The sequence below is a fragment of the Somniosus microcephalus genome, chromosome 5 (genome assembly GCF_052327205.1).
Source record: "Somniosus microcephalus isolate GS21.2 chromosome 5, FLI_Smic_1.0, whole genome shotgun sequence".
NCBI lineage: Eukaryota > Metazoa > Chordata > Chondrichthyes > Squaliformes > Somniosidae > Somniosus > Somniosus microcephalus.
In genome coordinates, this window is record NC_140991.1 from 141,065,019 (window position 1) to 141,086,084 (window position 21,066).

Below are 21,066 nucleotides of genomic sequence, written 5' to 3' on the forward strand. Positions count from 1 at the left end.
CCTCCGCAGTAGGCAGTGGCAGGCGTGATAGCCCATCAGCATTTCCATGCTGTTTTTTGCCCTTATATTCAATCTCATAGTGGTGCGCCCCTAGAAAAAGTGACCATCTTTGTAGTCGTTGCGCAGTCATCACCGGAACGCCCTTCTTCGGATTAAAAATGGAGACAAGAGGCTGGTGATCAGTCAGCAAGGTTAATTTCTGCCCGTGCAGATAGTGATTGAACGTTTTCACTCCCCACACTAGGCTGAGGGCCTCCCTGTCAATCTGGGCGTTGTTACGCTCGGCTGAGGTTAGTGATCGTGACGCGAAGGCTATTGGCCTCTCTGAGCCGTCTGAGAATTTGTGCGACAGTGCCGCTCCAATGCCGTAGGGTGACGCATCACATGCCAACCGAATTGGTAATGCCGGGTTGTAATGGGCCAATACCTCTTTCGATGTGATTAGTGTTTTGCTCTTCTGGAAAGCTCGTCTACATTCGTCACTCCACTTCCATGGCACCCCAGTTTGCAGTAGGGTGTTCAGTGGGTGTAGTATTGTAGACAAATTTGGCAAGAACTTATGGTAGTAGTTTACCAGCCCGAGGAACGACCTCAGTTGTGACACATTTTCCGGTGCTGGAGCCTTGACTACTGCCTCAATCTTCTCTGGGGACTTATGTAACCCCTCTATCGATAACGTGGCCACAATACGAGATCTGTTTTCTAAAAAACTCGCATTTGGGGCGGTTAGCTCGGAGCCCATATTCCTGCAACCTAGTGAGCACCTGCTCCAGGTTGGCAAGGTGATCACTGTCATTTTCGCCCGTGACCTGGATGTCGTCCAAATAACACTGGGTCCCTGGGATCCCTTGCAGGACTTGTTCCATTGCCCTCTGCCAAATAGCCAGAGCTGATGCTACCCCGAATACCAGCCGGTTGTATTGGTAGAGACCTTTATGGGTGTTGATTGTGAGGTATTTTATTGATGCTGCTTCTACCTCCATTTGCAGATACGCCTGGGCCAGATCAATCTTAGTGAAGCGTTTCCCTCCAGATAGCGAGGCGAAAATAGCTTCAATCCGCGAAAGTGGATATTGTACGGTGTGAAGGACCGGGTTCACTGTTACCTTAATGTCCCTACAGATGCGAACCTTCCTTGGTTCCCCAGGCGTGTTGCTCAACGACTTTTTCATCACAGGGACGATGGGTGTAGCCCACTCGCTCCAGTCTACCTTGGACAGTACACCTGAACGTTCCAGACTCTCCAGCTCTGCTTCGACGGCTGGGCGGATCGCATAAGGTACCGGTCTGGCCTTAAAAAATTTTGGGCTTGCGTTTTCTTCAATTTTAATCATCGCTGTCATGCCTTTTAGTGTTCCGAGTCCTTGCTGGAACACTTCTTTCGCGTCAGTTAGGATCTTTGACAGTCGCCCAGGTGTGACGTCGTCATCCTTTTTGTCAACCACAGTCAGTGCCTCTATGGAATGCCAATCCAGTTGTATTTTCCGGATCCATTCACGTCCCAGTAATGGTGGTCCTCCATCTTGCAATACATACAGGTCTAGTTTTGGTGTTTCCTTACCGTTATATATAACGGTCACCCTTATTTTTCCTTTGGGGTAGACTTTTTGCCCGGTGTACGTCTTCAAAATAATTTTTGGGTCTCTCAAGGGTATGTGTGAGAATAGCCGCTCGTAGTCCCGTCAGTTTATGACTGTTAGGGCTGATCCTGTGTCCAATTCCATCTTTACCTGGACTCCTGCTATCTTGAGAGTGACCCAAATGGTTCGGTGATCCTCCGTTGTGATCACATTATGTAGTTTCAGACAACTCAGTTCCCTGCTTTTGGAGTCGTTATCACTCTTTTGTTCGTCTGAACTAGTCTCCGTCATCTTGTGTACTTTCTAGTACTTTCCTTTGGTAGGTTTCTTATTGCTGGTTTTCTTTCCCGACCTGCAGACTCGTGCTATGTGTCCTACTTTTCCACACTGTCTGCACACTTTGTCTTTGAACCAGCAATCATTCTGGTCGTGTGTTGTTCTGCCGCAGCGATAGCACTTCTCTGTTCCATATGACATTTCTTTTGTGCCATATTCTTGCGGTCTCTGTTGTATCTCTGCAGCGCCCCGTGCTGCTGCTTCATATAATACCGCAATGCTGAAAGCCTTTTCCAGCGTAAGGTCCTTTTCAGATAAAAGCCATTTCTGGGTTCCTTCACTTTGAAGCCCACACACAAACTTGTCCCTTAAGGTATCTGCCAGTCCCGCTCCAAACTGGCAGTGTTTCGATAGTTTGCGCAGTTCTGTTAAATAATCAGCATTGCTTTCATCCTTATGCTGGTTCCGTTTGTGAAACTTGAATCTTTCTGCTATCAGCAGCGGTGTGGGGTTTAAATGTTCCTGTGGTATCGTTACTATGTCTTCAAAACTCTTTTCCATTGGCTTCGTTGGGGTTACTAGATTTCATAATAAACCATACGTCTTTGCACCCATTAAATTTAACAATACCGACGCTTTCTTGTCATCTGACACCTCATTTGCCTTGCAGTATACCTCTATTCGTTCGACATATGTAGTCCAATCTTCGACTTCACTGTCAAATGCGGTGATACTGCCACTCTTCGGCATTTTGGGTGTGGTTTAAAATGGCGTCTCCCAATGACTTAAAATGGCGTCTCCCGCGCTTTCCTTCCCCGCTGCTGCCAACGCCGTTCCCGGCGGTTCTCGTGGCAATGGCGGCGCCCTGTAGGTTTCGCGCGCTTCTCCTGCGCTGCTTCCAACGCCGCTCTCGGCGGTCCTCGTGGCAATGGTGGCGCCTCGCGGGTTTCTATGCGTCTCTCTCTCCCTCTCTCCGATGCTGCTCAGCCCCTGAACACCGGCTGTGCCCTGTGCGCTCTGCCCTCTCTCTCTCTCTCCCCCGTCGATGCTGCTCGGCCCTTTGCTGTGCCGCTCGGTCGGGCTCTAGTCCACCGCTGTCCGGGAAGGGTCTGCGCACTACCTGTTGCCAGCCCGTTTCGCTGGACCACCTCAACTGCAAAGCCAAGCCTGGCTCTCGACAGCCTCCCCCGCAATTCTCGAGTCTCTGCTGGATGACTGGGCGGTTGCCCGTGGTTGACGCCCGACTCTCTGGCCTTGACCTCCAATCCACTGATCTCCAGGAACAAATCCCCGGGAGGTGATGCAGATTTGCAGGTGGGTTCGAACTTGCCTTGTCGCCAATGTTGTGTCTGTGTATAATAAGACACAGACTGCAGGAGAACGGTACAACAGGTGTTTACTAAACGTGGCTCACACTGGAACTGATCTGTACAGATTACTACTCAGTGCTATATACAGGTGTGGTCACTGCCGGTACTGCAGTATACATGAGCTGTAAAAGATAGTTCCCCCCTTAAAGGTATATACATTACAATAGTCAAGCAAGATAGTTTCAGTGCGCAGTTAGAAAGAAAAAAAAAAACACCATGCAAGACTACTTCATTTATCACAGCAGTCACAACTCTCAGTTATTTTCTACTTAACTTGTGTTGTTGACATTCTGATAGATAGCCAGATCTGATCGGATCAGCTTGCAGAACTGAAGCACATATTGGGTCAACTAAGGTTTGCTGTGGTAAATGGAGTCATGATGAAAGAACAGTGACGTCGTAGACAAGTGAAGTACGAAGGGTAAGCCATTGGACAGGGTGGATTTCTGCCACAGCACAACCATGTTCAGATTGTACTGAATTTACAGGTGCCTACCAACATGAAAGAACTGAGGAGTTTTCCGGGTTTTTGCAATTACTTCTGCCATTTCATAGAGGAGTGTGCTGAAACCACTTAATTCTTCAATAAGCTACTAAAGCAAGATGCAAACCAAAAAAGAAAATGCTGAAGACACTCAATGGGTCAGAAAGCATCTGTTAAGAGAACATGTCAGCTAAGGTTTTGGGTTCTGAGGAAGGGTTCCATACCCAAATCGTCAACTGACTTGTGCTTTCTCGACAGGTGCTGCCTGACCTGCTGAGTGTCTCCAGTTATTTCTATTTTTATTTCGGATTTCCGGCATCTGCAGTATTTTTGCTTTTTGTTCATAAAGAAAAGTGCACCTTGGAGCTAGGGTAGTGAGCATTCCCATTTACAGCTCCACTAGACCCATCTTTTGTTTCTTTACTTGTCCTAGTTCCTTTCCCTTTTTGCCTTGCATTATCATCCCTTTTGTCAGTTAATCTCTCCTGCCTTCCACCCTATCACAGACCTTCCCTTTTGTTCTATACCCCCCCAACCCCCACACTCACACCCGTTTCCCTGCCTCAGTACTTGCTTAAAACCTGTTACATCTCTAACATTTTCCAGTTCTGATGAAAGGTCATTGACCTGAAACATTAACTCTGTTTCTCTCTCTGCAGATGCTGCCAGATCTGCTGACTATTTCCAGCATTTTATGTTTTTATTAGAGCAGATCAATGTCTGAAAAAAAGTTAAAAAGTAATCTTAGCAGTGTTCCTTGTTTGGAATATTATGACCCCATAAAGGAAACCTATGTTGAGGCAGGTTGTATCACAAAGAGTATCAGCATCATTTTATACTAAAGATGCAACAAAATCTATTAGGTAATTGCTTATACCAGCAACACCTTGAGTGAAGTGGACCAAAAATACCTCAGGATTCTGAGATGACCCTGGTTACTGTTTTCTGGACCATTAAACATTTCTGCAATTATGTCCATGGACAAAAAGTCATCCTGGGGGCCCGTCACTAGGCTGTGATTTCTAGCAGATATCGCCAGGATTCTGATGGTGATCCAAGCTGTGACTCAAAAAGTGATATGTGCGGATTCTAACTATGCATGTGATAACTTTGTTGAACTCTTGTCCTATTGAAAGATCAAGGAGGTGAAAATAGCAAAAGGGAAAGTCATTAAGAATCCAGAGATAACATTGAAAGTTGACAGGTTAGCCAGGGAGTCTTAAATGAAGGATTATTGGAGAAATGTTAAAGATCATTCAAAGGCTCCCAGGTTACACAAAGATGGGAACTATGACACTAAAGAACTAGCTAAAATGGGTGTTTTAAGAGGAATCAATTGAGAGTTGAGGCTGAACATAGTTGTGAAAGTGAAGGTGACAACCTGGCATTAGTTGAAATGCAGAAAGGGTACAAAACTGTAGGTAAAATAGACCTCTAGGCTCAAGATCCTGAGTTATGCCCTATTACGGCAGATGATCTAGAAGTCAATCGAGAATTACAAATAATGTAACAAATAAAAGACGGGTTCCAGATACAAAACCACTAGCTTATGCCCCAAAGGAAGACAGGGCAAGTAAATAAGTAATTCCCTTGTGCCATAGGGGAATAACATACGTGATTCCCACTATGAGCAGAGCACATGGAGAGGTCAAAGACATTTATCAAACATCAAAATGAACTGCATATTGGCCCTACATCTGCCAAGACATGGAGACCCACATTCATGGGTGACGGGTAGGTTGTAAATTTTGACCAGCCAGTTTATCATAGGACTCCTTTACAGGACAGTAACTCAACTTTGGTCAGACATCCAGATGAGCTGGGTTGGACCTGTGACCAAATCTGCAAAAGGGAATAATTATATTCTTGTGGTCATGGACCTTTTCACCAAATGGGTAGAATGTTTGCCTGCATCTAAAGATTCTGCAGAGGTTACTTCCTGCTGAGTAATCATATATTCAGGAGGTGGGAGCTGCCCCTGCTCATAGAATCTGATAGGGGCTCCCACTTTTCATCAAAGTTGATACAGAAGATTTGGGATACCCTAAAGGTAAAACAAAAGCTTTACGTTGCATACCATTGTCACTTCTCTAGACAGGTAGTATGAGCTAATTGTGCAGTAATCAGCCTTCTTAAAAAATATATGCTCTTGTGGAAAGGACTAAAGGTTAAATTACCTCTGGTATTAATTAGGCCAACTCTGGCTGGACGTATACTGGGAGGTTTCATCACATGATCTCTCACCTCCATTACCTACATTAGCTCCAGTTCCACAATGCCTCAAATTAAAAATTCTCATCCTTTGTTTAAATCCCTTCATGGCCTCACCCCTCCCAATCTCTGTAACCTCCTCCGACCCTATCTCTCCCACTGTCCTGCCACCAGCTCGCCATTCCTGACTCTTGTCTCTTGTGCGTTCCCCCACCATTTGCCCCATCATTAGCAGCCACGCCTTAGCCACCTAGGCCTCTTGCTCTGTACCTAAACCTCTCCACCTCTCTACATCCCTCTCCTCCTTTAAGGTCCTTGTTAAAGCCCACCTCTTTAATTACTCTTGTAAATATCTCCTTCTTTGGGTTGGCATTCAGTTTTTTCCATACACCTCTGTGAAGCACTTTGGGGCATTTTTCTGTTAATGACATTAAACAAATGCAAACTGTTCGTGTTGATGCACCGAATTTTCCTCTCCTACAAGTGGTGTTATCCCATTACACACCTGAGCTTGCAACTGAAGTTGTGAATAATTATGCAAATGAAGTTAGACCAGAAAATTGAGTGCTATTAGTACTTGAGATTCTGGTAGGTCTTATAGCAATGTAAACCAAACTGGCTTCTACCTGAAGACAAAAATCACCTCCAAGGTGTGCTACTTTGAGTATAGTCAACGAAACAATGCAGTCAAGAAGTTCTTACCAATCTGGGAAGGATCTTACTTAGTTAGATAGCAAAATACTACAGATGCTGGAAATCCAAAATAACAACAGAAAATGCTGGAAAAACTCAGCAGGCCAGGCAACATCCGTGGAGAGAAATTAGAGTCGACGTTTCGGGTCTAACCCTTTTTCAAAACTGTTGTCACCACTGGTTAATCAATTAGAAAGACCTATGACAGGAAAGAAAAAGTGGTACAAGTGGGTTCATATTAATCAATTAAAACCTTTATGAACCAAAAGTGAGTCAGGTGTTAGAAGAAACAAACTAGGTAATCAAGAAGGGAGATTAATCATGCTGTCTTTGTTATAGATGGAGCAACTTGACATGCTCGTACGGCTTATTTTCAATCTACCCAAATTACCTAATGAGTCAGCAATTGTGATGCCCAGCCCTCCATCTGGAGTCATGCTACAGGAAATACTGGGTGTGCTGATTACTGAACCCCAGGTAATATCCAAATGAAGCTATATTATGCTCGACTCTCAGGCCACCATTCACCAATACCTTGGAAAGGATACTGAGAACTTCCCACAGGAAATGCAACAGTGGCATCAGTATTACATTGAACAGATGCTGCAATTAAACAGATATTCTCCAGGATGTTGATCCTGGTAAGTAATAATTGGTTGGGTTTCTACCCTTACAAAAGGTGTTGTATGCCATATGCTTATGTTGAGAACCATCTTAACATGGTAAGGATTCACGGGTTTAATATAGGGTCGATTCATCAGAGAAACTACCTCCATCCCTTCATTATTGACATGAAGTGGAATAGCACTGTCTAATATGTATGCCACCTTACTCTATATCTGGCTAATTAGCAAAAATTGAAAGTCACTGACTTCAACCTTACAACTAGTGATTGTAAGATAATTCAAATCTGACACCAAAGATGGTTGCAACTAATCCATGTATTGTGTGACAACAAGTCTTAACGTTGGTCCTAGTATGCACAATATTCGAGCAACAGCAGAAAGTAACGAAAAGTACCCTGTTCTTTCCTCGGGTAGAGGGAAGTCACCTCATGGAGCCGCATCCTGAACCTTCACAAGAATTCAAGAGTTTAAACACACTGGGGGGATTTTTAACCCCCAAGAACGGGTGGTGTTTGGGTGGGTGGCTAGTTAAAATAACTGAATTTGTAGATCATGACCGCAACCCGGCTCCAACTTCTGGGTTTAACGGCGCAGTTGGATGCCTGCGAGTAACCTACTCGCAGAAGTCAGGGCTTTAATTAGTGCGGGTGGGTACTTATTGCAGCAATTAACGTCCTTTAGAGGCATTAATGAGGTATTTTTCAATTGAATTTTACTTAGCTTTAAATTTAACATGTCCAGTACGGGTTTCCCGGGGCTCGGGAAACTGACCAGTGAAACGGAGGCGAGACTGAGATGCAGGTCAGGTGGGTATTTAAACTTGTGATTGCCTTATGTGTCAGCTGTGGCTCAGCTGGTAGCACTCCAGGGACTTGAGCACATAAAACTAGGCTGACACTCCAGTGCAGTACTGAGGGAGTGCTGCACTGTCAGAGCTGCCATCTTTCGGATGAAACGTTAAACCGAGGTCCCGTCTGCTCTTAGGTGGACGTAAAAGGTCCCATGGCACTATTTCGAAGAAGAGCAGGGGAGTTATCCCTGCTGGCCAATACTTATCCCTCAACCAACATAACAAAAACAGATCATCTGGTCATTATCACATTGCTGTTTGTGGGAGCTTGCTGAGCGCAAATTGGCTGCCGCGTTTTCCACATTACAACAGTGACTACACTCCAAAAGTACTTAATTGACTGTAAAGTGCTTTGAGATGTCCAGTGGTCATGAAAGGCGCTATATAAATGCAAGTCTTTCTTTCTTTCTTATCTGAATAAAAGCTCACTTATTACAGCTGGTGGCTCAGTTCCCTCTGGCAAACGTTTGGCAGAGAATTCTCGTGTGGACACAGCTTTTTCTAAACTCTTGAGACTATCGCCGGAATTTTAACAGGAAAGAGTGAGTGGGTTTGGGAGCAGGTGGGTGGTTAAATGTGCTGAAATTGACAGTGCATTGGGAAGCCAGCTCCAACCTGCCGATTTCCGCATTTAACTCGAGTGCATTCAGCTGTGAGTGAGAAACCCCCTCAGGAGAGGCGGGTTAGCAATTTAAAACAATTTAGAGCTAGTTAAGACGCTATTAAGAGCCTTGTTTACCTGAGGTTTCAAGTCTAACTGTGTGTGCACAGGATTCGCGGGTTTCGTAGACCTCACCAGTGAAAGCAAGGCAAGAGCATAGCAGCAATTGAGGGGACTGAACAAATGACAGGCAAAAAATCGGATAAGTACTGAGACCTCACATCTGCTTTCTTGCTTAAGTGAAAGGCTTTTGCTCACAGCACTTGTTCTGAGAGTTTGCATTCAGTACTTGGCAGATGATTTCTACAACTTTGGAGGTCACTCTCACTACATTGGGGGTCACTCTCACTACATTGGAGGATTGTGCCTCTGATCTCCACTTTACATCTGATTTATATCAGATCAGCTTGGGTCCCACTTATGCTGTTTCACTTTGGACCTCAGATGAGAAATAAGATGAGCACCAGCAGCAACAGCTGGAACAACAGCAGCCTTCTCCTCAACGACCTGCTGCTCCACAGGAGAGAGGGGATGAGCACAGGGGTGCACCTCATCTGAGGCAATACCCCCAACACAGAGTACATTTTTTTTTATTCATTCCTGGGATGTGGGCATCACTGGCAAAGCCAAAATTTATTGCCCATCCCAAATTGCCCTTGAAGAGGTGGTGGTGAGCTGCCTTCTTGAACCGCTGCAGTCTGTGTGTTGAAGGTACTCCCACAGAGCTGTTGGGGAGGGAGTTCCAGGATTTGACTCAGCGATGAAGAAGGATCAGCGATATATTTCCAAGTCACGATGGTGTGTGACTTGGAGGGGAGCATGGAGGTGATGGTGTTCCCATGAGCCTGCTGCCCTTGTCCTTCTAGGTGGTAGAGGTCGCGGCTTTGGGAGGTGCTGTCGAAGAAGCTTTGGCGAGTTGCTGCAGTGCATCTTGTAGATGGTACACACTGCAGCCATGGTGCGCTGGTGGTGGAGGGAGTGAATTATTGAGATGGTGGATGGGATGCCAATCAAGTGGGCTGCTTTGTCCTGGATGGTATCGAGCTTTTTGAGTGTTGTTGGAGCTGCACTCATCCAGGCAGTGGAGAGTATTCCATCACACTCCTGACTTGTGCCTTGTAGATGGTGGAAAGGTTTGGGGAGTCAGGAGGTGAGACATTCATCACAGAATATCCAGCCTTTGACCTGCTCTTGTAGCCACAATATTTATTGTGGCTGGTCCAGTTATGTTTCTGGTCAATGGTTACCTGCAGGATGTTGATGGTGGGGAATTCGGCGACAGTAATCCCGTTGAATGTCAAGGGGCGGGGGTTAGACTCTCGCTTGTTGGAGATTGCCTGTCACTTAGGTGACAAGTAACATTCGCACCACATATCAGCTGAAGCCTGAATGTTGTCCAGGTCTTGCTGCATGCGGGCATGGACTGCTTCATTATCTGAGGAGTTGCGAATGGAACTGAACACTGTGCAATCACCAGGGAACATTCCCACTTCTGACCTTATGATGGAGGGAAGGTCATCGCTGAAGCAGCTGAAGATGGTTGGGCCTAGGACAAGGCCCTGAAGAATAATTGCAGCGATGTCCTGGGGCTGAGATGATTGACCTCCAACAACCACAACCATCTTCCTTTGTGCTAGGTATGACTCCAGCCAGTGGAGAGTTTGCCCCGATTCCCACTGACTTCAATTTTACTAGGGATCCTTGATGCCACACTCAGTCAAATGCTGCCTTGATGTCAAGGGCAGTTACTCTCACCTCACCTCTGCAATTCAGCTCCATTGTCCATGTTTGGACCAAGGCTGTAATGAGGTCTGGAGCTTAGTGGTTCTGGCAGAATCCAAACTGAGCATCAGTGAGCAGGTTATTGGTGACTAAGTGCAGCTTGATAGCACTGTCGATGACACCTTCCATCACTTTGCTGATGATTGAGCATAGACTGGTGGGGCGGTAATTGGCCTGATTGGATTTGTCCTGCATTTTGTGGACAGGACATACCTGGGCAGTTTTCCACAGTGTCGGGTAGATGCCAGTGTTGTAGCTGTACTGGAACAGCTTGGCTGGAAGCGCGGCTAGTTCTGGAGCACAGGTCGAGCATGACAGCCGGAATGTTCTCGGGGCCAATAGCCTTTGCTATATTCAGTGCGCGCAGCCGTTTCTTGATAGCTTCTCCCACTCCATCAATGTGCAGCTTGTCTGCAACCACAAAAAGATCTTCATGCAGATGTGTGCCAGATTCCGAGAGAGCTTATTTATTTGTCCTGCACCAGTCCACCCTCCCTCAGCTATTCGCACCTCTGACCATACTTACCGGCTTGCTGCTTGGAGACAAGGGGTATCCACTGAAGACTTGGCTGATGACACCTTCGAGGGTGCCAAGCAATGAGGCCGAAGAGTGCTACAATCAAAGCCAAATGACAACAAAATGTGTAATAGAGCAAGTAATCAGTATGCTGAAGACATGCTTCAGATGCCTGGACAGATCTGGAGGAGCTCTTGAATAAGCACCAGCCAGGGTCTCCAGAAGATCGTGGTATGCTGTGCTCTGCACAACAGAGCGCAGCAGCGAGGATGGGAGCTGCTGGAGGAGCAAGGTGCAGAGCCTCTTCAGAGGAGGAACAGGAGGAGGAGGAGGAACTTGATGTGGGCATGGCACTGGCAGCGGTGCACATTGCTGCCCGGGATGGCCTCATAATGGTACGATTTAGTTGGGTTGCACCCATCTGGCACCCAGATGCTGAAATCATTTTCCCTCCCACAAACACAAAGCAGTCCAACAATGACCGAACCATTCCTTTCACAGATGCCCATTGCTCACAGTTAAGTCACTTTCCAGGCAGCAGGCAACAATGGGCCAGACATAGAAACATAGAAGATAGGAGCAGGAGTAGGCCATTCGGCCGCTCGAGCCTGCTCCGCCATTCAATGCGATCATGGCTGATCATCCAAATTCAGTACCCGGTCCCTGCTTTCTCCCCATACCCCTTGATCCCTTTAGCCTTAAGAAATATATCCAACTCCTTCTTGAATATATTTAATGAATTGGCCTCTACTGCCTTCTGTGGTAGAGAATTCCACAGGTTCACCACTCTCTGGGTGAAGAAATTCCTCCTCATCTCAGTCCTAAATGGCTTACCCCTTATCCTTAGACTGTGACCCCTGGTTCTGGACTCCCCGACCATCGGGAACATCCTTCCAGCATCTAGTCTGTCTAGTCCTGTTAGAATTTTGTAAGTTTCGATGAGATCCCCTCTCATTCTTCTAAACTCCAGTGAGTACAAGTCCAATCAACCCAATCTCTCCTCATACGTCATTCCTGCCATCCCAGGTATCAGCCCGGTGAATCTTCGCTGAACTCCTTCCATGGCAAGAACATCCTTCCTCAGATAAGGCGACCAAAACTGCACACAATATTCAAGATGTGGTCTCACCAAGGCCTTGTACAACTGCAGCAAGACATCCTTGTTCCTGTACTCAAACCCTCTCGCTACGAAGGCCAACATACCATTTGCCTTCTTAACCGCCTGCTGCACCTGCATGCTTATCTTCAGCGACTGGTGCACAAGGACACCCAGGTCTCGTTTCACTTCCCCTTCTCCCAATCTATTGCCATTCAGATAATAATCTGCCTTCCTGTTTTTGCTACCAAAGTGGATAACCTCACATTTATCCATGTTATATTGCATCTGCCATGCTTCTGCCCAATCACCCAACCTGTCCAAATCATCCTGGAGTTTCTCGGCATCCTCCTCACAGCACACACGACAGGCAGGAAAGTGGTGCAAAGAAATAATTTTATGTGCCTTCAAATATCAACATAACCTTCATGGTGCAACATTGCTTAACATACCCACGTGCATACTCTTGTGCATATAGAATTCTTTCATCTTCCTCTTCCTACCACTTCTATCTTGTACAACCCCTGTGGCTTCCGCAGAGGTAGAGGCAGGCTGTTCCCAGCTCTGACTGCTGAGATGCTTTTGGCCGATGTCCTCTGGATTTTGGACCCCGTGAAGGCCCTGCCAAAGCCTGCTCTTCCTGCATCTGTGCAGGGGCAGACTCAGCCATCGGAACAGGAGGCAGCATGTGGTGCTCTGACTGAGGTGGGGGGAGCAATGGGTGAGAAGTGCAAGTGCTTTGAGCAGAGCCCCCACTTCTATGTCCCCTTTCATCATCATCCCTCTCATGGTCCACCCACACTTCGCTGCTAGCAATGAGCTGGAGAGCACTTTGCTGCACATCAGTGGGGCAATGAATGGCCAAGTCTTGGTTTTTATCCACCCTTGTTAAGGTGGCATTCAGAGTGTGCAAGCTGTTGGTGAGAGCCAGCATGCACTCCTTGCAGGTAGCCAGCCTTTCCGTGGACGAACACATCATAGCCAAGGTCTGCGACATCATGCCAGTCGTGCTTGAGATGGACTCCTCCATTCTCTCTGCAAGTGAGCACATCGCAGCTGGAAATCCTGCCAGAGCCTCGCACATTTTTTTGCTGTTCCTCTAGAATGATCCTCTTTGTCGATGACCCCCGAGGTTCAGTATCTGTGTCCAGCTGAGCTTAGAGCGTCCTGCACCCTACAACAAGGGCTGTCCACTGCTGTCCCTGACTACACCATCTGCTCTTGCTCACATGTGGTATGCGAGATACCAGGTGACAACACTAATTATCTGACTTAATGGTCCCACTGACATGTGTGTATCTGCATTGGTGCTTGGTATGCATTGTTCCAGAGACGGTGCACCCTCAGAGTTAACAAACTCCTGAGTCGTCGTCTTCCCCCTCTGGCTCCACTGGCTATTGGACACTTGATGGGCCTGTGGGAGAGTAAAGACATGAATTAGAACTGTCATGGTAAGAATCTTTTAAGTGAACATTAGGCACATGATCATATTTCACTGGCTGCTGACATCAAGTCAACATTAGTGAACTTTGTATGCCATGTGGCTTTGTGATATTCGCCAGGTAGCTGGGAGCTCCCTGTCTCTCCATCTCCCACCGCAATCAATGTGGATACTCCAGTTATCTCAAATGCTTCCTCCTCTGCAGCAGTCAGTGTAGCGATGACTGGAGGCCACCTCTGGTTCTCTGCCTCTCCCGAATGTTTTGTGCTCTCTTCTCCTGCAAGGAGGGAAACAAGAGACCTTTGGATGAGAGTCATAGAATGACTGCAAGGAATAGATGGGCAACATCTGTAGAGGGTGACTATGAGGGAGAGGTGTGACATTGCTTTAAGATGAGGGAGAGTGTCAGTGGTGGTCAGATGGGGATGTAAGGAAGTGCATAGAGAGGGATGGGTGCACCTGCAAGGTATGTTGGTGTGAGGAGTGATGTGCAGGAGTAGGCTTGCGAAGGCAGAGTGAGAGGGTTGGGGTGACACGCACATTCGGATGTAGCTGAGTGTGGCATTGTACTCACCTTTCTTGACCTCATGAGGTCACTAAATCTCTTCTAGCATTGCCCAGATGGTGTGCAACCACAAGAAGACATTCATGCAAGTCTACGCCAGATTTCCTGGGAGCTGTTGTGATGCTTTCATACTGTGGCAGTCCAACATTCCAGACCTTTTAGTTCCAGGAAGCAGATTTAAAGGCTGGCTCATAAGAGACAAGGGATACTCCCTTCAAACTTGGCTCATGATACCTGTGAGAAACCCCACCACTGAGGCGCAGGTGCGCTACAACCAGAGCTACATGACCACCAGATGTGTCATAGAGTAATCCATTGGAATAAGAACATAAGAAATAGAAGCAGGAGTAGGCCATGCGGCCGTTCGAGCTTGCTCGCTATTCAATAAGGTCATGGCTGATCTTCTACCTCAACACCTTGCCGCACTATCCCCATATCCTTTGATTCCCTTAGTATCCAAAATTCTATCGTTCTCTGTCTTGAATAGACTCAACAACTCATTGGGGTAGAAAATTCCAAAGATTCGCAACCCTTTGAGTGAAGAAATTTCTCCTCATCTCAGTCCTAAATGGCCAATCCCTTATTCTGAGACTGTGACCTCTAGTTCTAGACTCCCCAGCCAGGGGAAACATCCTCCCAGCATCTACTTATAGGAATTTTAGACATTTCAATGAGATCACCTCTCTCACGGATTTCCCTTTCATAAGTCCATGTTGACTCTGCCCAACCATATTATGATTTTCTAAGTGTTCGGTTACCACGTTCCTAGTAATAGATTCTAGCATTTTCCCTACTACTGATGTCAGGCTAACTGGTCTACAGTTCTCGGTTTTCTCTTTCGCTCCTTTCTTGAATAGCAGGGTTACACTTGCTACCTTCCAATCCACGGGGACCGTTCTAGAATCTAGAGAATTCTGGAAGATCAAAACCAATGCATCCACTATCTCTGTAGCCACCTCTTTTAAAACCCTGAGATGTAGGTCACCAGGTCCAGGCAATATTCCCTCTAATTTTTTTTTGGCCCGCACAGCCCCGTTAACGCACTGTGCGGGCCATTCAAAATTCTTCGCATGCACGATTTTTCTATTTAAAAGCCGGCTCACTGGCTGCATGAGACCTGCAGAGCGTTGCATGGCCACACAAGTTAAGGGGATTTGTCGGTTTTTAGTCCCATTAACTTCTCCAGTACTACTTCTTCACTAATATTAATCACTTTAAGTTCCTCACTCTCATTAGACCCTTGGCTCCCCACTATTTCCAGAAATGTTTTTTGTGTCTTCTTTGTGAAGGCAGATACAAAGCATTATTGAATGTCTCTGCCATTTCCTTATTCCCCATTATAACTTCTCCAGTCTCTGCCTGTAAAAGACCCATGTTTACTTTCGCTAATATCTTCCTTTTTACATAGCTATAGAAGCTTTTACAATCTGTTTTTATGTCTGTCACTAGTTTACTCTCATATTCTCTTTTCTCTCTCTCTTTATCAATTGCTTGGTCATCCTTTGCTGAATTCTAAAATCCTCCCAATCCTCAAGCTTACTGCTCTTTTTCGCAAAATTATAAGCCTCTTCCTTTGATCTAATACTATCTTAAACTTCTCGTTAGCCACGGTTGGACCACTTTTTCTGTGGGGTTTTTGTGCCTTAAAGGAATATATATTTGTTGTAAATTATGTTGTGGCGTTGCCACATTGGGGAAACACTGCGTGTATGTAGATAAACCTGTATAATCCCCTTTTAACTGCTGTATTCCCCTCCCCCCGCAAGACAGTTGCAAGCTGAGAGGAATAAGGCACGATCAGACTTGCCTGCTGCTTAGAGAAGGAAAACCAATCAGGTTCCAGCAGGTGACCAATACGTGAGTCATCAAAGGTTCGCGGGCTTCACGAATTGAGTACTGTATTGAGAGTTGGAGTAAAGACCTATTTCTTGTAGCTCGCTGTGTTGCCTATTTCTTTACGCGGGAGACCGTAGTCCCCCACAATGTATTAATTCTTTCATTTCTAGCCATTGCTTGTCTACTGTCATACCTTTTAATGTAGTTTCCCAATCTACCATAGCCAACTTGCCCCTCATACCTACGTAATTTGCTTTGTTTAGATTTAAGACGCTAGTTTTGGATTTAACTAAATCACTTTCAAACTGAATATAAAATTCTATATTATGGTTGCTCTTCCCTAAAGGCCCCTTTACTACAAGGTTATTAATTAAGCCTTTCTCATTGCACAATACTGGATCTAAAATAGCCTGTTCCCTAGTTGGTTCCTCAACATACTGATCTAGAAAACTATCTTGCATACATTCCATGAATTCGTCCTCCACACTATTACTCCAAATTTGGTTTGCCCAGTCTATATGTAGATTAAAGTCCCCCCATAATTACTGTATTACCCTTGTTACATGCACCTCTAATTTCCTGATTTATGCTTTGTCCTACATTACAACTGCTGTTTGGGGGCCTGTGAACAACTCCCACCAATGTTTTCTGCCCTTTGCTGTTTCTTAGCTCCACCCAAACTGATTCTACTTCTTGATTTTCGGAGCTAAGATCCTTTCTCTCTACTGTCTTAATAAAGGATGGGATCATCAGGGCTACCCTCCCCCGACTTTTCCATTTTGCCTATCTCTTCTAAAAGTCAATTATCCTGGAATATTTGGTTCCCAACTTTGGTCAATGTTCAAGATGCGCTTCAGGTGTCTAGATAGGACTGGAGGTGCCCTTCAGTACTCGCCAGCCGGTGTCCAGAATGACAGTAATCTGCTGCATCCTGCCCAACATTGCGCAGCAGAGGATTTCAAGCAGAGGAGGATGAAGCGGCTCATCATTCATCTTTGGATGAGGAGAACATAGAGGAGGAGGATGAAAATGGGGTACCCATCGCCAGACCAGTCGTGTACATTGCTGCTCAGGTTGCCCTAATAGCCCGAAGGTTCAGCTAGTGTCGACTCACAGGAAAACATAACAAATTAAATCCTCTGGCCCACTCCCACCATCAGGACCACACCCCCCCCCTTTTTTGCACTAAACAGTCCTTCAACCACATCTCCACCCATTACACATCCGTCCAATGGATCCCGTCAGGTATTGACATTCATCATGAAACAAGTGAAAGGATGAGTTGACACTCTGGACGCAATAATGGGCAAGACATGGAAGTGGTGCTAAGCAATAAATTTTATGTGGCATTATAAAAGAAGAAAACTTAACAATGTTTTGTCAAACACCCACATGCATACCGCTGGTGAATTACAATTTCTTTAACTTGCAGTTCCTACTGCTTCTATGTGGTGCCTCCCATGTGGCTTCAGCAGAGGCAGGCTGCTCAGATCCCTGCCCTGACTGCCGACATGTTTTTGGCCGACACCCTCTGGGTTTTGAAGCCCCTAAGGGCCCCGTCAAAGACTGCTCCCCCTGCACCAGTTCAGGGCAGACTTGGCCATCAGGAGACGAATCAGCATATTGGGTACTGGCTGAGAGGGTGGCAACCCGCGAGAAGTGGGAGCGCTTTGAGTGGCATTCCCACTTCCATGTCCCCTTTCACCATCATCTCTCTCCTGGGCCAGCACCAAATCACTCCTACCACTCTGCTGTAGACCAGATTGGTGAAGATTAATGAAGCGTTGTAAGGCCACGGATAAGGTATCCGTCATGCTGTTTAAGACAGCAGACTAGTTGGCATCCAAAGCCTGCACAGCCGTGGTCATGGCCTGCATGGACTCATTTGAGAGCCGTGCTTGAAGCTCCATGGTGGCGGCCACTCTCTCCGTGGCAGACATTTTCGCAATTCCTTGCACCACCAATCCACTAGTGATCGAGTTGGACTCCTCCATCCTCTCTGCTATTGTGCAGAATGTGTGTGACATGTTTGCCAGTACCTGGATAAGTTGCTGATGCACCTCTAGCATTCTCCTTCTCAGCAATAGCCCCGGGGTTCAGCATCTGTGTCCAGCTGTGCAGAGCTTGGAGAGGATTGCGCCCCCCGACACGAACTCTCAACGGCTGTCCCTACCACTAGTGTCTGCTCGTGCTCACTTATGAGTTGTGAAACACCAGGTGAAAACCCAACTATCTAAGAAGGAATTGGATCCACTTAAGTGCGGGTATTTACAGTGGTGCACAGCTGTACGTCCTGTGCACCTTCAGAAGGGATGAGGTCCTTCGAGGAATCATCCTCATACATGTTGTGCAACACTTGCTGTACGCATGGAAGACCTGTGAATGAGGTATTCACCCGATCGATGCAATGCATTCAGTGAGGGTGACTATGAGGCATATGCATTGTATTGCATACAGATTGGAATGAATTGCAATGGTGGATGGATTAATGGGGAAGTGATGAAGTGCATAGAATGTGAAGGCTGAGTGGTGCTGAAAGTTGAAAGGGTGCAAGCAGTGATGTGAGGGAGAACACTTGGCAATACAGAGTGAAAGGTGGGGGCTTAATGTAGGAGAATCAGCAAACCTACTTACTTTTCCTGACCTGGTTAGGTCATTAAGCTGCTCCCTGCACTGCATTCAAGACCGGAGCACAACACTCCTGCTGCTCACCTCCTCGGCTACCTCCAACCATGATTTCCTGGTGAGAGCCGCAGGTTTCTTCCTCCCGTTCCTGGGGAAAAAGTATGTCCCTCCTGCTCCTGACTGCCCAGCAGTAATTCTAGTGATGCATCATTGACCCTGGGTGCTGGCCTTGCTCGGTGTACAGAATCCATCGTGAACAACTCCTGGCTCCTCCAAATTCCATTTGTACATTGTCCCTTTAAATAAAGCTGAGATTGCGTCGTGCGGTGCACATCACACCCTCTGCACAGCTTGGAGACAGGAAACCCGGAAGTCGAAACTTATCGCTTCAATTGAGTTGCGATCGCAGATTACAACCCACTGACTTGACTTCCAGGTTTCGCACACGCAATTTCAACCCCCCACTCGGAAGCCGCCTTCTGATTAATATCGGGGCCATTGTCTTATAGCAAACCTGTCATGTATACTCGAGTGGATTGTCCACAGCTGCCTGCTTCTTATCTCACTTGTTCCGGACTAAGGAATGTGTAGGCCTCTCTTATCAATATCCAAACGCTCGCACAGGCTTGTTTCTCATTTTTGAAACAGACTGCTGTTAAAAAAAAGTTTCCGAAGCATCCTTTGTTCGCCATATACCTTATGGGTCTTCTCATTTTAGCTGTTTACGTGTTAATACTTAATCTATTTTTTTTTTTATAAGTGTGAGCTGGTTATATGTATTTTGATGCACACTGATGTAATCTTTGATTAATAATCTTACTGATAATTTAATATTTTACATTCTGTGTAGTTTTAATATACTTCTGATTGCAGGTCAGAAGTAACTTGGTTATTATATTCAGCCTATATATTCCCAACATAAAAGTATATGAATTTTAATTTAATTGAATGTTTTAGTGTTCTTTTGTATTTACTCCATTTATGTTCATGTATTGTGCATACGATTGATGATGGTGATACAGGTACCAGGGATTACATATTTTATTTACACTGCTTACAAAGAAGGATATATAATTTCTTGTCTATGTGGGGCATGGCGGGGGATAATGGGCCAGATATTCCGATCCCTATGGGTGGGTACACGCTGTGTACCCACCCATAGGGACATCGGAAATGCCCGTTTCAGGCATTCACTGTGCATGCACTGGAAACCGGCATTTCCGATCTGTCAAGAAAGCTCTTGACAGATCCTCCGGCTGCTCGGGAGAAGGGCCTCTGCGGGTGGATAGTTCCACTTTCTGGAGCCCCTCTGCCTGCAGAAAACCCTTACAATTCTTGCACCTGGTAAAAGCAGGCGTAAGGCCTGCTTTTCCCACCATAAGAGTTGAAAAAAAGTTTTTTTTTTTTTTTTAATTCCACTGATTTATCATTTAAAAATACTTTTTTTTTTTTTAAAAGGTACGTTTATTTTTAGCCCCGTAAAAAAATTTAATTATCTTTTTCAAAAACTTAAAGTTTTGTTTAAAATAGTTAATTTATTGTACTTTCAAGTAATTTAAAATGTGATTTTTTTTCTTTTAATTTATTTAAAGTTTTACTATGTTTTGGGGCTGATCTCCATTCATATATTTGACAGGTCTTCCTGTCAAATGTATGAAGGGAGATTCCCTTCTTTAATTGGTTCCCCATGGCACACGTGATCCTAGGGACGCTGCGAACTACCTGCGCCTCTGGGATACGTGGGCTCTGTGCACTGGCAGTTTGGAGAGGCCCAGCACCGGAATTGTGCGCCTCCTGGGACCTCTCAGGTAAGGGCACAGATTTTTCCAGATCGCAGTCCTGCGCCCACGGGAGGCCTGCGATCGGAATATCTGGGCCATGGTGTGAAAATGCCCTAAAAGTGCCCCTTAAATGCGCCCTCAAAATGGAACTTCAGCAGTCAAGCTTAACTCTGGGAAACCGAAAAGCTTATGTGAAACAAAGCAACCCTTACAAGAACTGGTAGGCCCAAGCTGTCAAGGCCACAGCTCAGAGATAGCTTGTTGGGAAGCTAAGAATGTAACTTTTATCTGAATTTGTGTAGATTCTTTCTTTAAAAACTGTAAAATTATGGGGGTTGTAACTGCCACATGACGTCTGCTTTTCCCCCCCGACAGTTAAACATGAGGTCATCATGATTCCTTAACATGGATGTTTAACGTGACTGCACCTAAAGGAAATAAATCTTGCAATACATAGGTCATTCAGATTGATTAATGTCAAAAGTGAGGAGGTTCATTTGAGATTCTAGGTATAAGAAAATGGTGTTTTAAATGTAATAGTTAGTAAAAATTGACATTTATTACATTAGATATCAAAACTCTTAGATTAAGTGTTAATGTATAAGAGCTCTCTGTATGATTGTATGTATAAGTGTGTTTGTACAAGGAGAAAAAAGATGGGAAGGAAGGAGA

At 45.7% G+C, this 21,066-nt stretch overlaps 1 protein-coding gene across 4 annotated transcripts in view; it reads right to left on the reverse strand.

The window, feature by feature from the left end:
• Nucleotides 1-21,066, reverse strand: part of tfpi2 (tissue factor pathway inhibitor 2) — a 71,573-nt gene that overhangs the window by 33,118 nt on the left and 17,389 nt on the right. The window lies entirely within an intron of this gene.